The sequence below is a fragment of the Aedes albopictus genome, chromosome 3 (assembly GCF_035046485.1).
Source record: "Aedes albopictus strain Foshan chromosome 3, AalbF5, whole genome shotgun sequence".
Lineage (NCBI taxonomy): Eukaryota > Metazoa > Arthropoda > Insecta > Diptera > Culicidae > Aedes > Aedes albopictus.
The window spans coordinates 214,181,798-214,206,905 of record NC_085138.1 but is presented as its reverse complement, the minus strand read 5'-3'; the positions used below and the strand labels follow the sequence as shown (position 1 = coordinate 214,206,905).

General features: G+C 40.2%; 1 protein-coding gene across 18 annotated transcripts in view; it reads right to left on the bottom strand.

Moving 5' to 3' along the window:
* Positions 1–25,108, bottom strand: part of LOC109405099 (unconventional myosin-XVIIIa) — a 1,227,991-nt gene that overhangs the window by 980,839 nt on the left and 222,044 nt on the right. The window lies entirely within an intron of this gene.

Sequence of the window (25,108 nt, the reverse complement as noted above, 5' to 3'; positions counted from 1 at the left end):
TTCTTTAGCATTGGCTATGAAAAGATAGTTTACCTTTTGGAAAAGATTTCCTTGAATTGTTCATTCTAAGAAAACAAATCGTAGTAGCCTATGATGCATATGATGGAGTAGTTTTGCATTTTGTTGGCAGAGTAAAGAAATCCAAGTTTTTGACAAGCAGTTTTTTGAAAAAGGTGAATACGAAATGATTAAAAATGAAACATCGTGCTCAAAAGTTGTAAAGATATGTTTAGCATATTTGGCTAGATTTGGGTTTCCAGATACTTTAGTGTCCAGTAAAGGTCCTCCATTAAATTCTTATGATTTTAAAAACTTTCTTGAGAGGCAAGAAATACGGGTCCTAAACAGTACTCCATACAACCCTGCTAGTAATGCCAGGCGGAGAGATTAGTTCGTACGGTAAAAGATGTATTGAAAAAGTTTCTACTTGACCCAGAACTTTTGAGCATAGAACTGGAGGATCTTATTAGCCTGTTTTTAATAAATTTTAGAAATAATGTGACGATGGATGGTAGCCAAAATTTCTAGAACAAATTTCCAGTATAAAACGCTTTGAGATGAAAATTTTTTTCGGCTGCGCCGCTATTTTTAACCTACACCTCAAATTCATTGTATATTTTTACGAAATGTGAGTGTCAAATAAAAAAAAGTATTATTGAACATCAAAAACCCATCCCAGAGCAAATTTCTGGCTACGCCACTGCGACACACTAATAAACAAGTACCATTAACAAATAATAAGCGTAATGATGAACTAACCGCTGGATCTAATAGAGATTGAACCTACTAGAGATCCTTTGGACAATCTGATGGCGGGTGATGCATTAGAGCCGATGCACACGAGCGTTAATTGACGCTGCGTGAATTCACGCTGCGTCGCCGCAGCGTTCCTGTGGGGCGACATTGCGTGCTGCACACGGTGCGGCGCGGTTGCGGTGCGGCAGCGTTGCGTTCTCGTGTGCATTCTCCCACACTCAGAAAACGAGAAAGTCATGGAATTACTATTTTTTATTCACTTGATTACTAAATTGAGTTTATGCATTCATATAGCTGAAAATTACGTACTAATAAAATAGAACTTAGTATTTCGATGAGTAAATAGAGTTTAGCGAAGGTTTAGCTATCAAATTTCTAAAATTCAGAACAGCAATCCTACATGATTGATTAAGTGATTTAGTGAAAATTATCAAGTGAGCTTGCGCATTCTATAAGATTGTTTTTTTTTAACATTCCAGTGGTAAATATTCAATATATTATTTATAGTAAAGTATAATCTACATCATAAATCATTAAAATCAACAGGTTAGGAGTTCAGATGTGGGGAATTCCATTTTGCGTGATCTAGATTGGACTTCGAATCTAAGTTCCGGACTTCGCCAGGGATTTCGCAGAAGCACGCTCAACGAAGCAAATGTAATATAATTTAATACCATTATTAAGGTTATGAAATGTGAAGTGCATATAAATGAAAAAAATAAATGCAAATAATTTTTTTATTGAAATCTTTTATAGAAGTCTGAGATTTACTTAAAATTAGTTTATTTAGTGCATATAAAGCTTGCATTTGTAGTAGCACAAAAATAGTAAAAATACTAAAAAGTATGCATTGGCATACTAAATGAGATTTAGTTTTTAGTAACTTCTCGCTATTTAGTAACATAATGCATGAACCCAGTCAAACCTACATTTTGCATGAAAAATATGCATTAATGACTTCTTTTATTTCTGAGTGCATTTGATTGTGTGTAACTCAGGACGCACTTGCGTGCACGCTGCGTGGACGCGCCGCTCGTGTGCATCGGCACTTAATGGTACAAGAACAGCAATCCTCACCATAAGGCTAAATGGTTAAAGGCAAAATGAATCGCTTGTTGTAATTTTTGATTAAATCGATTTTTGTTAAATAATAGATACACTATTAACTCGAAATTAATTAACTCGGTCTCTTTCAACTAGAACAGCCTTGTGCTACAGACGTCTTTCATAACAGCTCCGAAAACAACCAGCGTGATAATTGATTGAAGTATGTATCATTAACCAGTTCTCCGGTAACCTCGAGTCCACCTCAGTAAAAACTATTCGCGGATATAAAAACAAGTGCATCTCAAAAATCACCAGGTTGTGAGGGAATTCCTAAATTATTTTATCAGAAGGCCTTCGATATCATACATCCTCAGTTGAATATGATTATTAAGCTTCACGTACCCGACCTCCGACAACTCATTTTTAAAATGCTGGCATTTCGTCAATTTTCATCCGATTTTTTTTAGTCGCCCTCAATCGATCATAAATTGGTGCTAGTTTGTTATACTCAAGTGCACAAGCGTGCGCAGGGTTCTTGCTTAGGGGGGCACTATAATAATGGTGCAATATATGTATGATCATGGTGCAAAATAGAATGATGGTGTTACACGCAATATGAATTCCCAAGTAGGGATTTCAACATGTTGTGGTGCCGACATCACCAAGTACTTTATATTGGGATTCTATAGAAGGCTTCGGATGGTAATGATTTCAAGGCAATACGAAACTTAAATATGAAGTCATTATCTCGACTCTTATAAAATTTTATAAACGTATCAAATACAATGGAGAATATCTAGAAAATTATCAATTACAGGAAAAAAAATATTGTCGTTGTGAAAGAATTTTGATCCTAGACAATTAATGATGCTAGGAGAATTTCAGAACTCCTAGATAGAGCATTTTGATCGGAATCTTTATTGCAATCTCCAGAGATTCCTCCAGGATTTCTCCAAAGATTCGTGCATGAGTTCCTCCAGGAATTCCCTCAAAAAATCTTCCAATAATTCCTTCAGAAACTCCTCCAGGAAGTCCCATATATTTCTCCAGAAATTCCTCAAATAATTCCTCCAGGAATTCCTTCAGTAAATACTCCAGGAATTCTTCCAAAATTATCTCCAGGAATTCCGCCTGAATTTTCTTCTAGGAAAAATCCACTAGAAATGTCTGCCTCCAATATTTCCTCCAGGGATTCCTCTAGGAGTTGCCCCACGGAATCCCCCAGAAAATCCTAAAGGAATTTCTGAAGAATATCTTCTTGGAATTCCTTAAGAAATTCCTCCAGGAGTTCCTTCAGAAAATAATCCAGGAAAAAATTCCTCACAAATTCCTCCAGAAATTTCTCGAAAAATAACGCCAGAAATTCCTACAGGAATTCCTAAAAAAAACCTCCAAGAATTCCTCATGAAATTCCTCCAGGGATTTTTCCAGAAAATCCTCTAGGAATTTTAGCCAGAATTTCTCCAGAGAATCCTAAAAGATTGTCTCCCGGAACTCTTCCAAAAATTTCGCGAGGAATCTCTACAGGAAATCCTCCACAGATTCCTCCAGTAGTTTCTCCAGGATTTTTTCCAGGATTTTTTTTCAGGAATTCTTTCAGGGATTCAATAATGAATTTCTTCTGAAATTCCTCCAGATATTCCTTTAGAAATTCCTCGAGGGGTTCCTTCAGACATTTCTTAAGAAATTCCTCCAATATACAACCAGTGGTTTCTTTCAGGAATCCCTCTACGGATTCCTGCAGAAAATCCTAAAGGAATTTCTTCCAAAACTCGTCCAGGAATACCTCCAAGCAATCCTCTAGGAATTTCTTTAGGATTTTTCCAAAAATTTCTTAAGGAATTTTTCCAGGGATTCGTTACTGAATTTCTTCAGAAATTCCTCAGAAACTTCTTCCAGAAATTCCTCCAGGAATTCCTTCAGAAATTCCTCGAGGAGTTCTTTCAGACATTTCTTCAGGAAGCCTTATATATTTCTCCAGAAATTCTTCAAATAAATCCCCCAGGAATTCCTCCAGTAAATACTCCTAAAATTCCTCCAGAGATCCCTTCTGACATTTTTCTTGGAGAACTCCTGAATGTCTGTCTGTCAGAATTCTTCCAATATTTCCTCCACGGATGCCTCCTTAACATGCTAAAGGAATTTCTCAGGGAATTCTTCCAGGTATTCCTCAAGAAATTTCTCCAAGGATTTTTCCATGGATTCCTTCAGGGAATTCTCAAACAATTTCATCAGAAATTCCTTCATGGATTTCTTCAGAAATTCCACAAAAAATCCTCCAGAAATTCCTCCAGGAATTCTTTCAGAAATTTTTCGAGGAAGAACTCCTGAAATTCCTGCAGCAGTTCCTCCAGGCATTCCTACAGAAAATCCTCTAGGAATTTCTGCCTGAGTTCCCCAAGAATGTCTCCCGGAACCCTTCCAAGAATTCTTCGAGGAATTCCGCAAGGAAGTTGTCCAAGAAATCCTCCACGGATTCCTTCAGGAACTTCTTCAGGATTTTTTCCAGCAATTTATCCAAGAATTCCTGCAGGAATTCATTCATAAATTTCTTCAGAAATTCCTCAAAAAATTCCACCAGAATTTGCCCGAGTAGTTCCTTCAGACATTCCTCCAGAAATTCTTCCGAGATGCCTCCAGAGATTTCACCCCGAAATTCATCCATGGACTCCACCAGAAAATTCTAAAGTAATTTCACCCGAAACTATTCCAGGAATTCCGGGAGTTCTTCGAATGATTCCGCGAGAAATTCCACCAGGGAATCCTCCACGGAATCCCCTAGGAATTTCTCCAGGATTTTTTTCCTGAAATTTCTTCAGGAATTCCTCCAGGGATGCAATAATTAATATCTTCAGAAATTCCTCCAGATATTCCTTCAGAAATTCCTCGAGAAGTTCCTTCAGGCATTCCTCCATTAATTTTCCAAACCTCATATATTTCACCAGAAATTCCTCAAATAATTCCTCTGGTAAATACTCCAATAATTCCTCCAGGGATTCCTCCTGAAATTTTCTTTTAGGAATGACTGTCAGAATTCCTAAAATATTTCAGAGCGCCAGAAATTCTACCAGGAACTCCTCCAGGGATTCCTCTAAAAATCCTCTGGGAATTTAAACTAGAACTACAGGGATTTCTCCTTGCATTCCTCAAAAAATTCCTCAAGAACTTTTTCTAGGAGTTTCTCAAGGAGTTCCTGCAAGGATTCGTTAAAAAATGTCTTCAGAAATTCTTTAAAAAAAATCCTGCAGAAATTCCTCCAGAAATTTTGCGAGGAGTTCCTTCAGAAATTTCTCCATGGAGTCTCATATATTTCTCCAGAATTTCCCTAAATAATTCCTCCAATACATACTCCAGAAAGTCTCCAGGAATTCCTACAGAATTACTCCAAGAATTCCTCCAGAGATTCCTCATGAAATTTCTTCTAGAAAAAATCCTTTAAGAATGTCTGCCAGAATTTCTTCAATATTTCCTCCCGGGATGCTTCAAGGAATTGCTCTACAAATTCCTCCAGAAAATCCTAAAGGAATTTCTCCCGAAACTCTTCCAGGAATTCCTCCTGGAATTTCTCGAGCAATTCTTCCATGGATTCCTCCAGGACATTCTACAGGAAATTCTCAAGGACTTTTTCAGGGATTCATTCCTTCAACGATTTATTCATGAATTTCTTCAAAAAATCATCCAGAAATACCTCCAGGAATTACTCCAGAAAATCCTCTAGGAATTTCTGTCAGGATTCCTCCAGAGAATCTTAAAGGAATGTTTCCCGGAACCCTTGCAAGAATTCCTTCAGGGATACCTCCATGGATTCCTCCAGGAATTTCTCCAGGATTTTTTTTCAGGAATTCCTTCAGAAATTCCTCCCTCCATGGATTCCACCAGAAATTTCTCAAGGCATTCCAGGCATCCAGGGATTTTTCCAGGAAATCCTTCACGGAATCCTCCACATAATCCTAAATCAATTTCCCCTAGAACTCTTCTATAAATTCCTCCATGGAAACTTCCATGGAATCCTCATACCTCCAGGGATTGCTGCCGGAATTCCTACAGAAAGTTCTCTGAGATTTTCTGCCAGAATTCCTCCAATATTGTCTCCAGGGATTCTTCCAGAAATTCCTCGACTAATTCCTCCAGAAAATCCTGAAATATTTTTTTCGGATCTTTTCCGGGAATTTCTCTAGGAATTCCTTCAGAGATTTCTTCATGGATCCCTCCGAAATTTCTTCGGGAATTCATCCATGAGTTTCTTCAGAAATTTCTCAAAAAAATCCTTTATTAATTCCTCGAGGACATTCCTCCAGGAGGCTTTAAATATTTGTCCAGAAATTCCTTAAAGAAGTCATCCAGAAATTTATCTAGTTATTCCTCTAAGAATTCATAAATGAATTACTCCAAAAAATCTGGAGGAATTCATCCAGAAATGCCTCCCGGAATGCAAACATGGATTCTCCCAGAAATTTCTACAGAGATTCCTGAAGGAAATCATCCACCACCAACCTTACTGAATATTTATTCTTGGAAACTCGATTTAAGCATGAAAAGTTTTTGCTCGGGGTGGTATACAATCCCCCTCGAAATGATTGTTCTGAAATTTTGTTTAATAAGTTGTCTGATTTATCCGGTAATTTCCCTAAGACTATCGTAGTTGGTGATTTTGATACAAACATGTTGAAATTAAACGAAAAAACTGTTAATTTAAAAGGTGCTCTTGATAGTCTCGGCTTTCTCCGTGTTAATGAAGAGCCTACTCATTTTCTGTCTAACTCGTGTTCCCTTTTAGACTTAATGATAACTAACGATTCCGATTTTGTGCTTAATTTCAACCAGGTCTCGGCACCTGCCTTTTCTAAGCACGATATCATATTTTCATCATTAAATATCTCGCGAAATGAAAAAAATACTAGTATTCGTACTTTTAGGGATTACTATAATATTGATATGTCTGCTTTGAGTAGTGCAGCTCTAACGATGAATTGGAATTTACTTCATAGTATAAACGATCCCGATCTTGCCTTGAACTTTTTGAATGACCGTTTATTTGCACTTTTTAGTTCTTTTGTTCCGATACGTACTTTGAAAGCTAAAAAAATCCATGGTTTGATGACGAAATCCTTAATGCAATGGTAGATAGAGATGTTTCTTATGGTTTGTGGAAACGTACGAAGAATGGGGATGACTTCGACAACTTCAAGCGATTGAGGAATCGTGTGACTCATTTGATTAATGTTGCCAAATCTAATTATCTTTCTAGTCAAATAGCGTCTTCAAATTCCAATAAAGATTTGTGGCATAAGCTTAAGCAGTTGAACGTAAAAAGTAGTTCTGTTTCAGCGGTAGAAGTAACCAATAGTGCGGATGACATAAATGAGTTCTTTGGTTCAAATTTCACAGCTTGTGACCGACATTTACCTGTTTTTCCTTCTCAGTACAGCGATTTCAGTTTTTCAACCATCGGGGAAACTGATATTTTCTTCGCCATGAACACTATCAAATCGAACGCTGTTGGAATGGATCTTATTCCACTACGTTTTATTAAACTGTTACCATTCATAATTTCCGAGATTCGTCATGTTTTTAACTTAATTATAACTTCTTCGAAGTATCCGCAATCTTGGAAAGCTGCAAAAATAATCCCTATCAAAAAAAAGCCTAGAATCAACGGTTTGAATAATCTCAGACCTATAAGTATTCTCTGTGGGCTGTCTAAAGTTTTTGAAAAAATATTGAAAGGCCAAATTCATAAATTTGCTGAGTCGTTTAATCTGCTTAGCGATAATCAATCTGGCTTTAGACCAGCTCACAGTACTACCACTGCGATTCTAAAAGTTACTGATGACATCTTGAAAACCATTGATAAAAAAGGAATGGCATTGCTATTACTAATTGATTTTTCGAAAGCTTTTGATCGCGTTTCGCATGCAAAACTTATCAATAAATTAACCACTCAATTTTATTTCTCTCAGAATGCGTCTAACCTAATACGATCTTATTTGTCTGGTCGAGCTCAAGTTGTCCATATCAATAATACTATTCTATCTGGTGTACCTCAAGGGTCTATTCTAGGTCCCCTTTTATTTTCAATGTTTATCAATGATCTTCCATCCATATTAAAACATTGTGGCATCCTTATGTTTGCAGATGATGTTCAACTTTATTTGGGCTCTACTGAACTTTCTATTGATGCATTGGCTCAGCTTATCAATGAGGATCTGAACAGTCTTATGTCTTGGTCTCAACAGAACTTTCTTCCTATAAATGCTGACAAAACCAAAGCTATGCTTTTATCTAGGTCAAGATTTGATTTTGATTTGCCAAGGATCTACCTAGGGCAAGATACCATTGAATATGTAACGGAAGCTGTACTTCTCGGTTTTGTTATATACAACAGAATCTTGAGTGGGATTCACATGTAAATTCTCAATGTAACAAAATTTACATGGGCCTTCGACAGCTTAGATTAACATCGAGCATGCTAAATTATCAAACGAAAATGCAACTTTTCAAAAGCCTCATTTTGCCTCATTTTATGTATGGGGCTGAAATTCTGTTAAATGCATCGGCAAGGTCCTTGGATCGTTTAAGAGTGGCTCTCAATTGTTGTGTACGCTATGTGTATAACTTAAACAGATATTCAAGGGTGACCCATCTTCAGCCACTGCTACTAGGATGTCCTTTTTACGAGTTTGCTAAGCTTCGATCCTGTCTGCTTTTGAATAAAATAGTAAGTAGATCTTCGCCAACATACTTATTTGAGAAATTACAGCGCTTTCAAAGCCCAAGAACTCGAAATTTTGTGATACCGAATTATAACACGTCTCACTATGGGAACACAATATTTGTAAGAGGAATTGCTTATTGGAACCAATTACCAAACGAATTAAAAAATATTGATTCTGTTAATGTTTTCCGTCGAGACTGTATTGCGTAGTTTAATAGGAGGAATTAGAATTACTAGATTAGTTATTTAAGATTTTTAGTACTTGATAGTACTTGATAAACTCTAGTGGTCTCAACTTATGTAGTCATTTAAAAGGGGCAGCCCTTATTCTTCAGTTTTTGATTTAATAAATGAAATGAAATGAAATGAAATGAATTTCTCCAGGAATTCCTACAGGAATGTTTCGCAAAAAAATACCTCAAAGAATTCATTCGGGAATTCCTCCAAAAATTCCTCCATTCATTCCTTCAAAAATTTCTTCAGTAATTCATCTTGAATTTCTACAGGGATTCCTCCAGGAATTTCTGCAAGGATACCTTAAGGAATTTTTGCTCGGATTTCTCCAGAAAATCCTGAAGAAATTTATCCCGGAACTCTTCCTGGAATTCCTCGAGAAATTTTCCCAGGGATTTCTACAGAATTTTTATCAGGATTTTTTATCTGGATTTTTTCCAGGAATTTCCTGAAACAACTATAAAAATTTCTCTAGTTTTTGCTTCAGAAAATTCTCTAAAAAAATCTTCATGGATACCTCCAAGAATTTCTCTAGGTATTCCTCCAAGTCCATCTACGGATTTCTCCAGAAAAAAAACTTCTCCCGAGAATGTTCCAGAAATTTTTCAAAGAATTCCTTCAGGAAGTCCTCCAGATTTTTTTCCAGGAATTACTTCATTTTTTCAGAAATTTCTCCAGAAAAATCTTTAAGGATTCTTCCAGATTTTTTTCTAGGAATTCTCCAGGGATTCATCCTTGAATCCCTTCACAGATTCCTTCAGGAATCCCTCCTAGGATTACACAGCAGGGATTTTTCCCGGATCTTTTCTGGGAATTTCTCTAGGAATTCCTTAAGGGATTTCTCCATGGATTCCTCCAGAAATTTCGTCGGGAATTCATCCAGGAGTCCATCCATGAGTTTCTTCAGAAATTACTCAAAAAAAATCCTTCACAAATTCCTCGAGGAGTTCCTCTAGACATTCCTCCGGGAAGCCTTCAATATTTGTCCAGAAATTTCTTAAAGAACTTATCCAGGAATTTCTCTAGTTATTTCACCAAAAAAATCTTCAGGAATTTATCCAGAAATACCTCCCGGAATTCAAACATGGATTCCTCCAGGAATTTCCCCAGAGATTCCTCAAAAAAATCATCCAGGAATTTCTCCAGGAATATTTCACAAAAAATCCCACAAAAAAATCTTTCGGAAATTCCTCCAGGAACTCCTCCATAATTCCTGCAAAAATTCCTTCGTTTATTCCATCTTGAATACCTTCGGGAATTTCTACAGAGTTTCCTCCAGGAATTTCTGCAAGGACTCCTAAATGAATTCCTGCTCGGATTTCTCCAGAAAATCCTGAAGAAATTTCTCCCGAAACTCTTCCAGGAATTCCTCGAGAAATTTCTCCAGGGATTTCTACAGACATTTTTTTCAGGATTTTTTTCTGGAATTTTTCAAGGAATCTCTCCAGAAATTTCTCCTGGGACAACTATAAAAATTTCTCTATTAATTGCTCCAGAAAATCATCTTAAAAATTCTTCATGGATTCCTCCAAGAATTCCTCTAGGTATTCCTACAAGAATTTGTCCACGGTTTTCTCCAGAAAAAAAAAAACTTCTCCTGGAACTGTTCCAGGAATTCTTCGAAAAATTTCATCAGGTATTCCCCCATAGATTTCGCCAGGAATTTCTCCAGGAATTCCTCCAGGGATTCATCAATGATTTTTTTAGATATTCCTCAAAAATCCCTACCTAGGAATTCTTTTGCTCGAGGAGTTCCTTTAATCATTCCTTCAGGAAGCCGCAAATATTTTTCCAGAAATTTTTCAAAGAATTCCTTCAGGAAATCCTCCAGAAATTCTTCCAGGAATTCCTACATATTTTTAGGAATTTCTCCAGAAAAACATCTAGAGATTTTTCCAGAAGTTTCTCTAATAATTCTCCAGGGATTTATCCTTGAATTGCTTTACGGATTCCATCAGGAATTCCTCCTAGGATTACAGCAGGGATTTCTCTAGGAATTTTTCCAAAGCTTTTTCTTGGATTTTCTCTATGAATGTCTCCAGGGATTCCTCCAAGTATTCCTCATGAAAATCCTCCAGAAATTCTTCCAATAATTCTTGAAAGCATGCCTCCAGAAATTCCTCCAAGAATTTTTTTCGCGGATTCTTCCAAAAATTCCTTCAGGAATGACTCCACTGATTCTTCCAGAGATTTTTCCAGTTATTTCTGCAAGGATTCGTCATTCAATTCCTCGAGTAATTCTTCCACAAATTCATGCAGGAATTTTTCCAAAAAATCCTTCAGGAATTCCTTCAGCAATTCATCCTGGAATTCCTCCATGAATTATTTCATGGATTCCTTCATGGATTCCTTCTGTTACCCCTCCAGTGTTTCATCCTGTTATTCCTTCACGGATTCGTTCAAGAATTCCTCCAGGGATTACATCAGGGATTTCTCCAGGAATTTCTCATAGCTTCATCCAGGAATTCTTCTAGAAACTCCTCCAAATGTCCCTTCAGAAATTTCCTCAGGGATACCTGCAGAAATTCCTCCGGACATTCTTCCAGAAGTTCCTCCAGGAATTCTTACAAGGAAACCTCCAGGCATTCTCCCAAGGATTTCTTCAGGAATGCCTTCAGAGAATCCTCCAGAAATTCTTCCAGGAATTTCTCAAGGTTTTTTTTTTCCAGGAATGCTTCCAGAGTTTACTCCAGGGGTTCGTTAATGAGAACCTGCTGGAACTCTTCCAGAAATTTGTCCAAGAGTTTTTCGAAACATTTCTCCACAAATTCCTCCATGAATTCTTTCACGAATTCCTCTACGGATTCCCCCAGGAAATTCTTCAAGGATTCCTTGAATCCAGGGAATTCCTTCAATAATTTTTTCAGCAATTCCTTTAGTATTTAGTTCCTCCTACAAATTCTACAGGAATTTATCTAGACTCCTCTTCCAGTTTTTGAGAGCTACGTTCAAGAATTCTTTCAAGCACTTCTTTAGTAATGCCTTCAGGGATTCCTCCAGAAAGTCCTTCAAGAATTCCTCCTGAAATTTCTCCAGGGATTTCTCCTGGAATGCCATCACGGATTACTACAGATATACGCCACGATTACGCATTGAAAGCTTTAGTAATGCATAAAATTTAACGATGGTGCATTATTTCGCAATTAGACACATATTTGATTCAAAGATGGTGCGTGAGATGGTGCCTGGATGATTCTGTGAACATCATGGTGGTGCATAGAATGAATGATGTATGTATGGTGCATTAGCTATGATTCTGTTATACTCGTCATGTTTCATATTTAGGTGCACATGCAATTCGTGCAAAGGTGCAGGAAACTCAATGTGGCACAGAAATCAACATGTTCCAGGTACGTGGAATACTATTTTGTATGCGAATGCAAAAATGATGCATCAAATTCAAATGTAAACCACATCATAATGGTGCATAAGATACCTAGATGGTATAATTAATGCCAAAATGGTGCATGAAAAGCTTTGAAGAAGGCGCATGATGCTAGTGTGCTGCATTAATTGACGCCGTTATTCAAAGATTATCAACATGTTGCATTGTTAGGTGCACGAATTGCAAAAATGGTGCAGAAAACTCAATACGGCACAGAAATCAACATAGACCAGGAACAAGGAATGCTATTTTGTATGCGAAATGTCAAAATGGTGCATTAAATTCATTTGTGAACCACATCATAATGGTGCATAAGATGCCTAGATGATATAGTGAATGCCAAAATGGTGGTTGGAAAGCTTTGAAGAAGGTGCATGATGCTAGATGATGCATTAGTTGTCACCGTTTTTCAAAGCTTATCAATATGGTTAGGTGCACGAATTGCAAACATGGTGCATAGCATACAAAAAAAATGTATTTTATGTGATGCTCACGGCATTACGGTGCTTTAGATGCCTAGATGATATGATAAACGCTGAAATGGTGCTTGAAGAGCTGTGATGGTGCATGAAGTTTCATGATGGTGCATATCAGTATGAGGTATTAGATACTTAATTGATAAAAAGACATTTCATGCGATCATCATAATACGTGGATACCTAGATCATTCTGTGGACATCATGATGGTGTATTGAAAACTTTGAAGAAGGTGCATGATGTTAGGGTGCTGTATTAGTCGTCACTGTTATTCAGTGATACTCATTATTTTGTATGGCTAGGTGCACGAATTGTAAAAATGGTGCTTAGAATTCAATGTGGTGCCGAAGTCACCATGATTCACGTACATGGAATACAGTTTTGGAATACGAAATGCCAAAATGGTGCATGTTATTCGAATTGTATGTGTCAATGGTGCACCATGGCTCAGTGATTCTCAACATTGCATGGTAAGATCCAAAGTGCAAGAATTGCAAAAATGGTGCTTAGAATTCAATGTGGTGCCGAAGTCACCATGATTCACGTACATGGAATACAGTTTTGGAATACGAAATGCAGGGCTGAAAATCGTCGCCGTACGACCAAAAAAGTCGACGACGAGAACGAAAACTAGATCGTCATCGTTGCTCGTTCCACATCGGATGACTCATTCAAGCCAGCGAATCGTCGTGAAGGACTTGCGTCGTGACGAAAACAAAATCTTCATTCGCTTTGTTTCGCTCTTTGTCCAAGTGCATCTAGCCGACGGAGTCAATGTTGCCACCAGCAACACACCAAAAAAAAAAGATTTTAATTAAAAAATAATTGCACCTGGAATCAAACAACGAACCTCTAGATTGCCAATCCAGCACTCTTACCAACTGAGCTAGTGAGGTTTCACATCACCGTAAGTGCCGAAACGCCAATAAAAGCTAACCCCAGTTGGCGTTCATTTGACCCGTCGTCGCTTATTTCCAGGGAACAAAGGGGACGACGGAAAAGTTAGTGGGTGACTATTTATGATTGAGCTTCGTCGTGACGCCCGCAGTCGGCGACGAAAAGGCTAATCGTCACCGTTATTTTTTCGGACGAAGATTGTTTTATTGTTATCTTCACGCAGTGGTGACGAGAAGGACAATTGCCAACCCTGACGAAATGCCAAAATGGTGCATGTTATTCGAATTGTATGTGTCAATGGTGCACCATGGCTCAGTGATTCTCAACATTGCGTGCTAAGATCCAAGGTGCAAGAATTGCAAAAATGATGCATATTGCATATATTTTTTTATAGAAGGGGGGCAAGTGCCCCCCCTTGCCCCCCCCCCTCCTGTGCACGCTAGTGCTCAAGTGGCCATGTAATATTCGGAACCATTTCGGAGATATTCCGGCTTGTACTGGGGTCTAAAAGTGATTACACAGCGAAACAAAAAATGACCTTTGGTCTGTCTCAAGGGTAAACTTATGTGTCTCTGACAGATTTTGGGCCGCTGAATCCGAATCCGGGCTCAGATTGTCTCCAGCACGTCACAATTTTGAGCTATACCTAAATTTATAGGGCAAAATATGCGGTTTTGGGCTTTTTTTTACTGCAAACCATTAGGCATGGTAATATTTTTTTTAAGCAATAGGAAGCAATCAGTGAAGTACTAGATTGAAAGTAGTGAGCTGGATTTTTGTATGGTGAGATGATCAATTCTCCATTTCTGCAATGAAACGACGCAAACAGCGTGGGTTATATGATTTATTGACTAATTTGATGCTGTTTGAGCAAAAGTTTGGGTAACTGTGTTGTTGAAGTTGCAAGAAATAAATAATACAACAATGCAGTTACCCAAACTTTTGCTCAAACAGCATCAAATTAGTCAAGAAATCATATAACCCACGCTGTTTGCGCCATTTCATTGCAGAAATGGAGAATTAATCATCTCACCATACAAAAATCCAGCTCACTACTTTCAATCTAGTACTTCACTGATTGCTTCCTATTAAAGGGTAAATTGGTCAATAGGCTCCTAAAGTCCTATCGGGATTCTTGTTTTAAACCACAATATATGGTTCAAGAGTACATATTTACTCATTTTTTGACGTTTTTATTAGCCGTAGTTGAAAATATATACTTTTTATTTTTTCAGCATTTTGTCTCGTCTCTAGCTCATAACACATAGTTTGAGTGATTTTTAATTTTAGGACCCTATTAACATCTAATTTAACGACTCATGCAAAATTTTTCGTTTGACAAAATCGAATTCGATAGTTTTAAGCGATTTATGTTAGATACGATATTTCCCATACAAGTCACCCTTCAAAAGTTGCAGGCAAGTTTACTTACTAACTTTAAATGCTTTTATCTATCAAATTTGATTTGGTAAAACGAAATATTTTGCATGAGTCGTTAATTTAGATGTTAATTGACCAATTTACCCTTTGATTGCTTGAAAAAAATATTTCCATGCTTAATGGCTTGCGGTCATAAAAGTCGAAAATCGCGTAATTTGCCCTATACATTGAGGTATTGCTGAAAATTGTGACGTGCTGGAGCAAATCTTAACCCGGATTCGGATTCAGCGGCCCAAAATCTGTCAGAGACACATAAGTTTGCTCTTGAGACAAAAAAATGTTGCGCTGTGTTATTTTATGTGTTATATGTCGCACGTTATGTTTAGGCTGAAAATCAGAAGTGTCCACAATGAGGCCACGTGGAACCTGTCACGGAGATCCGGTTGGGTCAACTTATTCAAATCTGATTATCGCAGTTGTGTTTCATTGTTCGCAGTAAAAAAAAATCACTGAAAATCGATGGTTCAAACAAAATAACACAAGAAATAATCACTTTTTAGCCATTTTGGCAACCCCCTGATCCCAGCACAATCCGGAATATCCCTGGAAAGGTTCTGGATATTGCATGGCCACTTGCGTATAATAAACTATCGCCAATTTAGGATCGATTGAGGAACGACTTCAAAAAAATCGGAACAAATCACCAGACAATAAAATCGTTCAGGCCGATTAATCTGCTCAATTGTGTCTAGAAACTTTTGTCTAGAATTCTCAAAAATCGATTGGAAAAAGTTATGATTGAAAACAATCTGCTGAACGCAAGCCAAAAATGTTCTAATAGAGATAGAACTATCTTTGAAGCTGTGCATGCTATCAAAGCTCGAACTGCAGAAATAAACTGTAGGAAAATCAGGGGAAAACTAGTTTCCTTCGATCTTGATCATGCTTTTGATCGTGTAAACCATAATTTCCTGAAGGTCGTGATGCGGAACTTATATTTGAATGCAAACTTCGTGATACTTCTAGGGAAGATTATGTTCACCTCAAAATCTCGTTTGCTAATCAACGGAAATCTTACTCCAAACTTCCCTATCCAACGCTCACCTAACAGAGCGATCCTTTAAGCATGCATTTATTAGACCTTTATCTACACCCACTCCTAGAAAAATTACGGACGATCTGTAATGGTACACTGGATCTCGTAGTGGCTTATGCAGACGATATATCTATCGTAATAGCCGATGATCGTAAACTGGGTGCCATACAACAAGCCTTTATAAACTTTGGGAGATGCTCCCGGTTGTTACTGAACCATGAGAAAACCATCGCTGTAAATATAGGATCACATCGTGCTGGACGTGGCGCGCCCTGGCCAAGGGTTCAAGAGTCAGTAAAAATTTGGGGAATTACGTTTTTCCACTCCCAAAAGCAGCTGATCGATTACAACTGGGCCAAAGTAATCAGGAAGACATTTCGGCTGATGTGGATGTATAAGTCGAGGAACCTCACGCTTTATCAGAAAATAATTGTGCTCAACACATTCATTACATCGAGGCTCTGGTTCCTGGCATCAGTAATCTGTTACGTAAGAATATAGCTTGAGAACCCCTGTAAAATAAAAATGATGTGTATTGTTCTGATTTCTATGACATTCCATGTTCTGTCAACAATGTCACAAACGCTGAACAGTATCCGTGAAAACAAGTGATAGAACGGGCGCATCAGAATATCGAAATATTCTTATGTGTAGAAAACACCGTAAATATAAGTTCTAGGTGCATATATGTTTAATGTATTAAATGTTTATACTAATAAAATGACATAGCTTTATAGCATGTGGCAATGGAACCTGCAATGCGTTTTATTTGCCCTGCTGAACGACCGGTGCCCGGATGTCATTTATTTTCTACACTACAAAGATTTACGCCGTTGATCATCATCTAATGGAAGGCGATTTCATTCAGTCAGATTCGTATGAAGAGGATGGTTACAATAGCAGCAATTGGTCGTCATCATCGAAGTAACGCGCCTGCTGAAAACTGGACAACGCGAGATTAGAAGCAGCTGACCGTTCCACAAGCTAAAATAATGCTTCTAGCCAGCCAGGTGGCAGGTCGGCCATAAGCGGGATTGTTGGAGCTACGGAGCACGTGTTTTCATTTCCGTTCCGGAGGATTATAATTTTGGAAATTCCCGTTGGATCAAATCCAACAAAATATAATTTTCGTTTAATACGAAATATCAGTCGTCGCGAATATGTCGAGTCGTGGTGCAAAGTCCGATGCAAAAAGTAGCAAAGCGAGTGGTAAGAGTGATCGGCCGAAGGCCAAAGATGGTGAGGTGATTAGTGAAGTGGACGGTGGTAAAGGAAGTGATGATGTGGTAGTGGTCGAGGATCACAAGGAGAGGACCGCTGATGGATACACCTGTAAGACCTGTAGAGGGGCTGACTCGGATGATATGGTACAGTGCGATCAGTGCGACGGATGGCATCACTACAATTGCGTGGGCGTCACAGATGGATGTTGTCAACCAGAGCTGGAATTGTGCCAACTGCAAGACTGCGACATGGAACCAGCGAACAATGTCAACATCAGGAGACCGGAGATCATTGTGCACTCGTTGATCGGAAAGATCACTTCGCTACCACCGATACGTGAAGATCGTCTCGAGACTTTGGTAGACTTCGCCGTCAACGTGCAGAACTTCTGCGCAACGGTTGACTCATGCGGGCTAGAAGAGTACATGTACAACGTAAGTCTTCTCCACCAGCTTGTTGGGAAGCTTCCACCGTCAATCAAGCTAAACTGGGCGCAACATCGAAAGACGCAGCTGGCGGTCAACTTGGCGACCTTTAGTGAGTGGGTCTACTCGCTTGCCGAAGCTGCAAGTACGGTAACATTTGCAACAGAGTCGGCACAGGGAAAACCGATGCGGAACGAGCCCCGTCGGAAAGGAAAAGGAGAAACGTATCTCAATGCCCATTCAGAAACACAGATCAGGAACGATGCGAGCTTCAAACCGCCAAAGCAGTCGTTTACAGCACTGGAGAAGGAGACCTGCCTGGTGTGCAAGGGCAACTGCAAATCCGTTGACAAATGCAAGCGTTTTCAGGAGTTTTCGAGAGAATCCCGGTGGGCAGTCGTCCGAGAGTTCGGACTTTGTCGAACGTGCCTTCGGCAACACAAAGGCACCTGCAAGGCGAAACCTTGCGGTGAAGACGGATGCTCCTTTCGGCACCATGAGCTACTGCACAACGAGCAAAAAGCCAAGTCAAACCAAAGCACTACTGCAGCTGGGAATCCACAGTCTTCACAGCCGACAACAAGCGATGCCGAGCAGCGTTGCAATACACACCAGACAGTTTCTAGCTCGGTTCTCTTCCGCTATCTTCCAGTTGTTTTATCGGGGCCAGAGAAGACGATTCGTACGTATGCCTTTCTTGATGAAGGCTCAGGAACAACACTGCTCGATCAAGATCTAGCAGACGAACTGCAACTGGATGGCACGCCAAGTCCAATATGCCTTCGATGGACGGGTGGTACCGAGCGCTGCGAGAAAGACTCTTGCATAGTTCGCCTGCAAGTCGCCGGACGTCATCCGGATGCCGTGAAGTTACTCTGGAAGGCGTACAAACGGTCAACGAGCTGCTGCTACCACGACAGACCTTGGACTTTGGGGAACTGAAGCGATCATATCGCTACTTGGAAGGATTGCCTATCGACTCGTACACCGAAGCTCGCCCTCGCATCCTTATCGGCACCAAGCATGCGCAACTGGGTTTAACGCTCAAGAGTCGAGAAGAGGAATTCGGCGAGCCGATCGCTACCAAGACACGCCTAGGCTGGACCATTTGCGGCAACCTTGGACTTGGAGATGCACCGAACATGTTCCACTACAGCTTTCACATCTGCTCACTGAACGAACGACCGGACGAAGATCTACATCAAGCGATAAAAGATTATTTTTCCATTGACAGCCTGGGAGTTGCTTCGTCAAAAATTCTGCTATCAACCGAGGATGAACGTGCTGAATCTCTGTTGAAGTCGTTGACCCGCTTTGCAGGTGATCGTTATGAGACTGGTCTACTCTGGCGTTATGACAATGTCCGCCCAATGGCTTTGCGTCGTCACCGATGCCTGGAGAAACGCATGGCGAGCGATCATGGCCTCGCTAAAGTTTTGCAACAGAAGATAAAGGATTATGTCGCCAAAGGATATGTTCGCAAACTCTCTGATGAAGAAGGGCAGCCAATTAATCGTCCCATAATAAATTAAAAAGTTTCCATAAATAATTCGAAAATTACCAATAAATAATTAGGGGTGGAAGCAATAATAAACTAGAAAAGTTCCATAAACAATTCAAAAAGCGCATAAATAAATCGAAACTTCCCATAAATAATTGATTTTCTAGCAATAAAAAATGTAAAAATTTCCACAAATAAATCAACAATTGCAATAAAAAACTATATTTTTTCCAACAAAAATTTTCGAACATACTACATTATAGAACTATGATAGAAAGACTGAAACTATTGTGCAATTTAACAGACAATCGCTTGCTGTCCGAACTCGCTAACGCTCGTCGGACTTAAAAAAGGAATAACATCTCTGTTCGCATTATACCGGGCAAATTCTTGGATCTGTGGATTGCCTAGAACCGAATCGACGCAGTGACGGCGCATCGGATTTCGGAAACATCGGCGGCCTTCTGCCGCCTCAGTTCCTCAATCCTCTATGCGGCTTCGCCGCATGGCTCAGCCGGTGCTTTTACCTTGCTCATCAGTTCCTATTTATTGCTAAATTTTCAATTGCTTTTTTGATGTTTTTCAATTGGGAATTTTTAAATTATTTATGGAAAAATCAGATTTATTTATGGAAAATTTTAACTGTTTTGGTGGAAAAAATGTAGTTAATTATTGCAATTATTGAATTATTCGTGGAAATTCCGACGTTTTTTATTGCTCGAAAATCAATTATTTATGGGAAATTTTGATTTATTTATGCACTTTTTGATTTGTTTATGGAAATTTTATAGTTTATTATTGCTCCCACCCCTACTTCTTTATTGGCAATTTCTGATTTTGTTACGGAAAATGATCGCTTTTCTATGAGTCGTTTATATTTTAGCCGATGAAGAAGTGCAGCAGCGAACCGGAGAAATGTGGTATTTGCCTGTCTTCCCGGTAACCAACCCGAACAAACCCGGAAAGGTCCGAGTAGTGTGGGACGCAGCAGCGAAAGCCCACGGAGTCTCGTTGAATTCAGTCCTCTTGAAAGGTCCTGATTTGCTGTGCTCTCTACTTGGCATTCTTCTACGCTTTCGACTACATCCTGTTGCAGTAACGGGAGACATCCGCGCAATGTTCCACCAAGTGCAGATTCGCCGTGAGGACCAGCAATACCAATGCTTCTACTGGACGGACGAGAACGGAGAACTGGGAGTTTACGTCATGGCGGTGATGACCTTCGGAGCGTGCTGCTCACCCAGCAGTGCGCAATACGTCAAGAACATCAATGCGGATCGCTTCAGGAGCGAATTTCCGGCAGCATGCGAAGCTATTACCAAGTCGCACTATGTCGACGACATGCTGATAAGTGTCGCTACGGAGGAAGAAGCAATCCAGATAGCAAAGGAAGTTCGTCGTGTTCACGCAGAGGGCGGCTTCGAAATCCGCAACTGGATTAGCAATTCCAGAAGAGTTGTGGAAGCACTGCAGGAACAAAACCCGGATGAGGAGAAAAGTTTGGATCTTACAACCGAATTATCCACCGAAAAAGTTCTAGGGATGTGGTGGAACACGACCGCTGATGCTTTCACCTATAAGATCGGCTGGAATCGCTACGATGGAGAACTACTCACGAGTGAACGACGTCCAACAAAACGGGAAGTGCTGCGAGTACTAATGACAATATTCGATCCGCTCGGACTCATTGCCCACCTTCTCGCTTACTTAAAAGTAATCCTACAAGATATCTGGCGATCTGGAGTCACCTGGGACGAACAAATCGATAACCAGACCTTCGAGCGGTGGCAAAAATGGCTGACTGTTCTACCACAAGTTGAGCATTTGCAAATTCCCAGATGTTTATGGCCTGAACATCCTGTCAACGACGCCGATGAAGTTCAGCTTCACACATTCGTAGATGCTGGAAAAGATGGAATGGCTGCTGTTTGCTTCCTGCGGTTTACCAAGGATGGGGAAAGCTACTGTACACTCGTCACCGCAAAAGCTAGGGTGGCACCTATCAAGCTAACATCAATTCCCCGTCTAGAGTTACAAGCGGCAGTGATCGGAACTCGCCTATCGAAAACTGTCATTGATACACTAGCAATCCAGATCACCAAACGGTTCTACTGGTCAGATTCTCGGGACGTTTTATGCTGGATCAACTCCGACCACCGACGCTACAGTCAATTTGTCGGTTTTCGCATCACCGAGATTATGGAAGTAACCGAGCCTGGTGATTGGCGATATGTACCAAGCAAACTGAACGTAGCCGACGATGCCACTAAGTGGCATGGTTTACCTGATGTCTCAATGGAAAGCAGATGGTTCCGTGGCCCAAGTTTTCTCTGGCAAACTGAAGAAAACTGGCCACCGTCTATGATCCCAAAGGAAGCAACGCAGACTGAGCAGCTCGCAGGTTTGTTAGTACATCACACACCGCCAGATCCAGTTATCGACGCTCTGAAGTTCTCCAGCTGGAAGCGACTACAACACGTCATGGCACTGTTACAACGGTTTATCACAAACTGCCGCCTGAAGTCAAAGCATAAGTCCAGTAACCATGGACCTTTTTCTAGCCTTGAACTCCACACAGCGGAGGCTCGTCTGATCCATATCGCGCAACAGGAAGGGTACCCCGAAGAGCTACACATACTGCAATATGCACTAAAGCAACCGACAGAATCGACGAAGCTTCTTCCCAAATCAAGCCCGCTGTACAAACTTAGCCCATGGATTGACGCCAGTGGCGTAATGCGAATGAGAACTCGTATTGCCGCCTGTCAGTTTGCTACCGAAGATGCGAAGAATCCCATCATCCTTCCAAGAAAACACCACATTACCACGTTAATAATACATCACTACCACTAAGTTTGCAGGAACTGCCAGAGATGCAAGAATGCAAGCGTAGCTCCAACAATCCCGCTTATGGCCGACCTGCCACCTGGCCGGCTAGAAGCATTTTCCCGGCCATTTACTCACGTGGGTATCGACTATTTCGGCCCCATCGAAGTTGCTGTCGGCAGAAGACATGAGAAACGCTGGGGCATGCTGGCGACTTGTCTAACAATTCGGGCAGTGCATATCGAGGTTGTCCACTCACTTAGCACAGATTCCTGTATAATGGCAATCCGAAACTTTATCGCTCGTCGTGGTCAGCCTCGTAAGTTTTATAGCGATCGAGGAACAAATTTTGTAGGAGCAAACAGAGAGCTACAGAACCTCCAGGAAACAGTCAACCACGATGAAATGATGAGAGAGTTTACTAGTGCCGACACCGAGTGGATATTCAACCCTCCGCTAGCGCCACACATGGGTGGCAGCTGGGAACGGTTGATTAGAACCGTAAAGAAGAATCTGTCAGCTGTCTGTTCTTCCAAGGTCCTGTCCGATGAAGTCCTGAAAAATTTACTAATAGAGATCGAAAATGTTGTGAATTCACGACCTCTCACGCATGAACCAGTAGATGACGACTCCGGACCGGCCTTAACACCAAACCATTTCCTGGTGGGCTCTTCCAATGGTGCAAAACCTCTGGTAAACATCGATGACAGCAGATACGCTCTCAGGCAGAACATGTGTACCTCACAGATCTTGGAGAATATGTATTGGAAACGCTGGCTAACGGACTATCTACCGGAGATAACTCGCCGGTCCAAGTGGTTCCAGTCTACCAAGCCTATTATGACCGGAGATATTGTCGTGATTGTGGACCCGAAGTTACCTCGCAACTGCTGGCCAAAAGGCCGGATCATCTCGACGAAATCAGGACGTGATAGCCAGGTTCGATCAGCCACCGTCCAAACTACATCAGGGATCTACGAGCGACCCGTGGCAAAATTGGCGGTTTTGGATGTTCTGCGCGTGGAACAGTAAGCCAACCGGATGTTGGCGTACCCTGGGGGAGTGTTGGCCTACCCCATTAGGCCAGCGCGCATGTCTGTCACCATTAGATCTCTACAGTATTAGCAGCCTGACAGTTCGAGTGACAGAGGAGTCACCGGGTGAGTGATAAGGCAAAAGAAATTAGAAAGCATGCAAAGTATACTAGTGAATTCCTTAATTACATTTGCTTAAATCTAATGTGAATTGACGTGAAATGAACTTAAACCTAGTGAATTGAAATATTAAAGTTATTCTTAATATATACAAGCTGACTAGGTGAGGATTATTGACTTAAAATTATGAATATTAGCTAACTTAAATTAATGAATAATCCAGGTCAGATTTACACCGGACTAAGATCAATGAATCGGTCCATATGTTAATAGCATCTGTTTTTGAACAATACCTACTGAAATCGGTAAGAGATGCCATTCGATATATTACGAGCAGAATATCATAATAACCTTGTGACCAACTTTAGGACTTCCAACTAAATCGACAATTAGGTGGAGACTTGACTGACATTTGAACAGAAAAAGGGACTAAACGTAAGTAAAACTGATTTGTTAAGGGCGGACGGGACGGTCGGGGAAATATCCGCCATTGCTCTGTTGCTACTAAGATGGTAATCTCAGATTCTACTTCATATTTTACAACAAAAACCTATCACTGTGTATGCTCACTTGCAGTGCATATGCTGATTGTTTTTCAGCATCTTCAGTGCGATAGAACTCGAGATTACCATCTTCAAAATCGCGAGGCAAATTGTTAGAAAGAGAGGCAAGATAGGAAAAATAACACGGCGTCCCGTTTCACCTTAACACCTATTTGATGCTGAGGGCATATATAGTTATCACATGAAAACAGGGGTTCTCTCTACAATCTCCACGTAGCATGTGTGCGATATGTAAATATTCACTAAATCAAACACAATTCTAATATAAAATGAATCTAAATGTCCTCCCATAGGAAAATTATATCCTTCCCAAACACAACGGATCACGTGTTTTCATTTCCGTTCCGGAGGATTATAATTTTGGAAATTCCCATTGGATCAAATCCAACAGTAATCAGCATACCAAATCAAGCTGTAGCGCGAATGACATCGTATATCGGGAGCGTCATCTGGGAACGTTTTCCTACCAGACTGCCGTAATTCTGCAAAGTGACGTAAGCGACATTGATAGTTTTGGCCCATTTTTTGGTTATTATGCATAAAACTCTTGCTCATCCTCTAAGTTTCTTTACATAGATGATAGATTACGACTAGATCTAGCATTATAATACAGCAGGCATACCACAGTGTTATTTTTACACCAGATATTATATATAATATACTCAAAAATATCGGCATTTTGAATGGCGCTTACGTCACTATGCAGAATTACGGCAGCAGAGGTCCAATTGAGCAACTCACTTTGCCAAAAAAAATATGGGTGGTCTCAATTTGCATTTACCAATTCACAAATGTAAATCTCTGTTGGTAACGAGGTTTCTAACAGAAATAAGAGAAACTCCATTTGCGAGGTCGTTCCACCAATATTTGGAGAACCCTCCAAATCTAGCTGCAATCCCTCCTGCTCTCTACCCATGTTTGAAGAGTCAAGCCAAGGTCTTGCCACATATCCCTGGACAAATGAAAGAAAATCCATCAACGGCTTCAATTCACAACTTCTTCCGTGGAAAACTGGAAGAACCGAAAGAAAATCATGCAGGGAAACGCTAACATCTCTTGGAAAAGTGTGGACAAACATCAGGGCAAAAGGATTATCTTCGATGGAACAGTCATTAGTCAACGTACTACCATAGACAAGATTCCACATGCCAAGCTGTCTCATCGGCAAAACCGAGTGACAAACCCCTTCTGTCAGCTGTGCTCCAACACAGAGGAGGATTTAGAGCACAAACTGTCCACCTGCCCGAATACTATAGTGCTCTTTGGAATCATCTTCAGTCTAAGTTGGAGACAACCGTAGGAAGGAGGATGACGTTCTCTAGCCTGAGAATACCAGAACTCAAAGACATGAGTAGGAGATGCCGATACAAGGCTCTAAAAATGTTATTGCGACATTTGCACCCATTTAGACTCGGCCGAAATTCATTA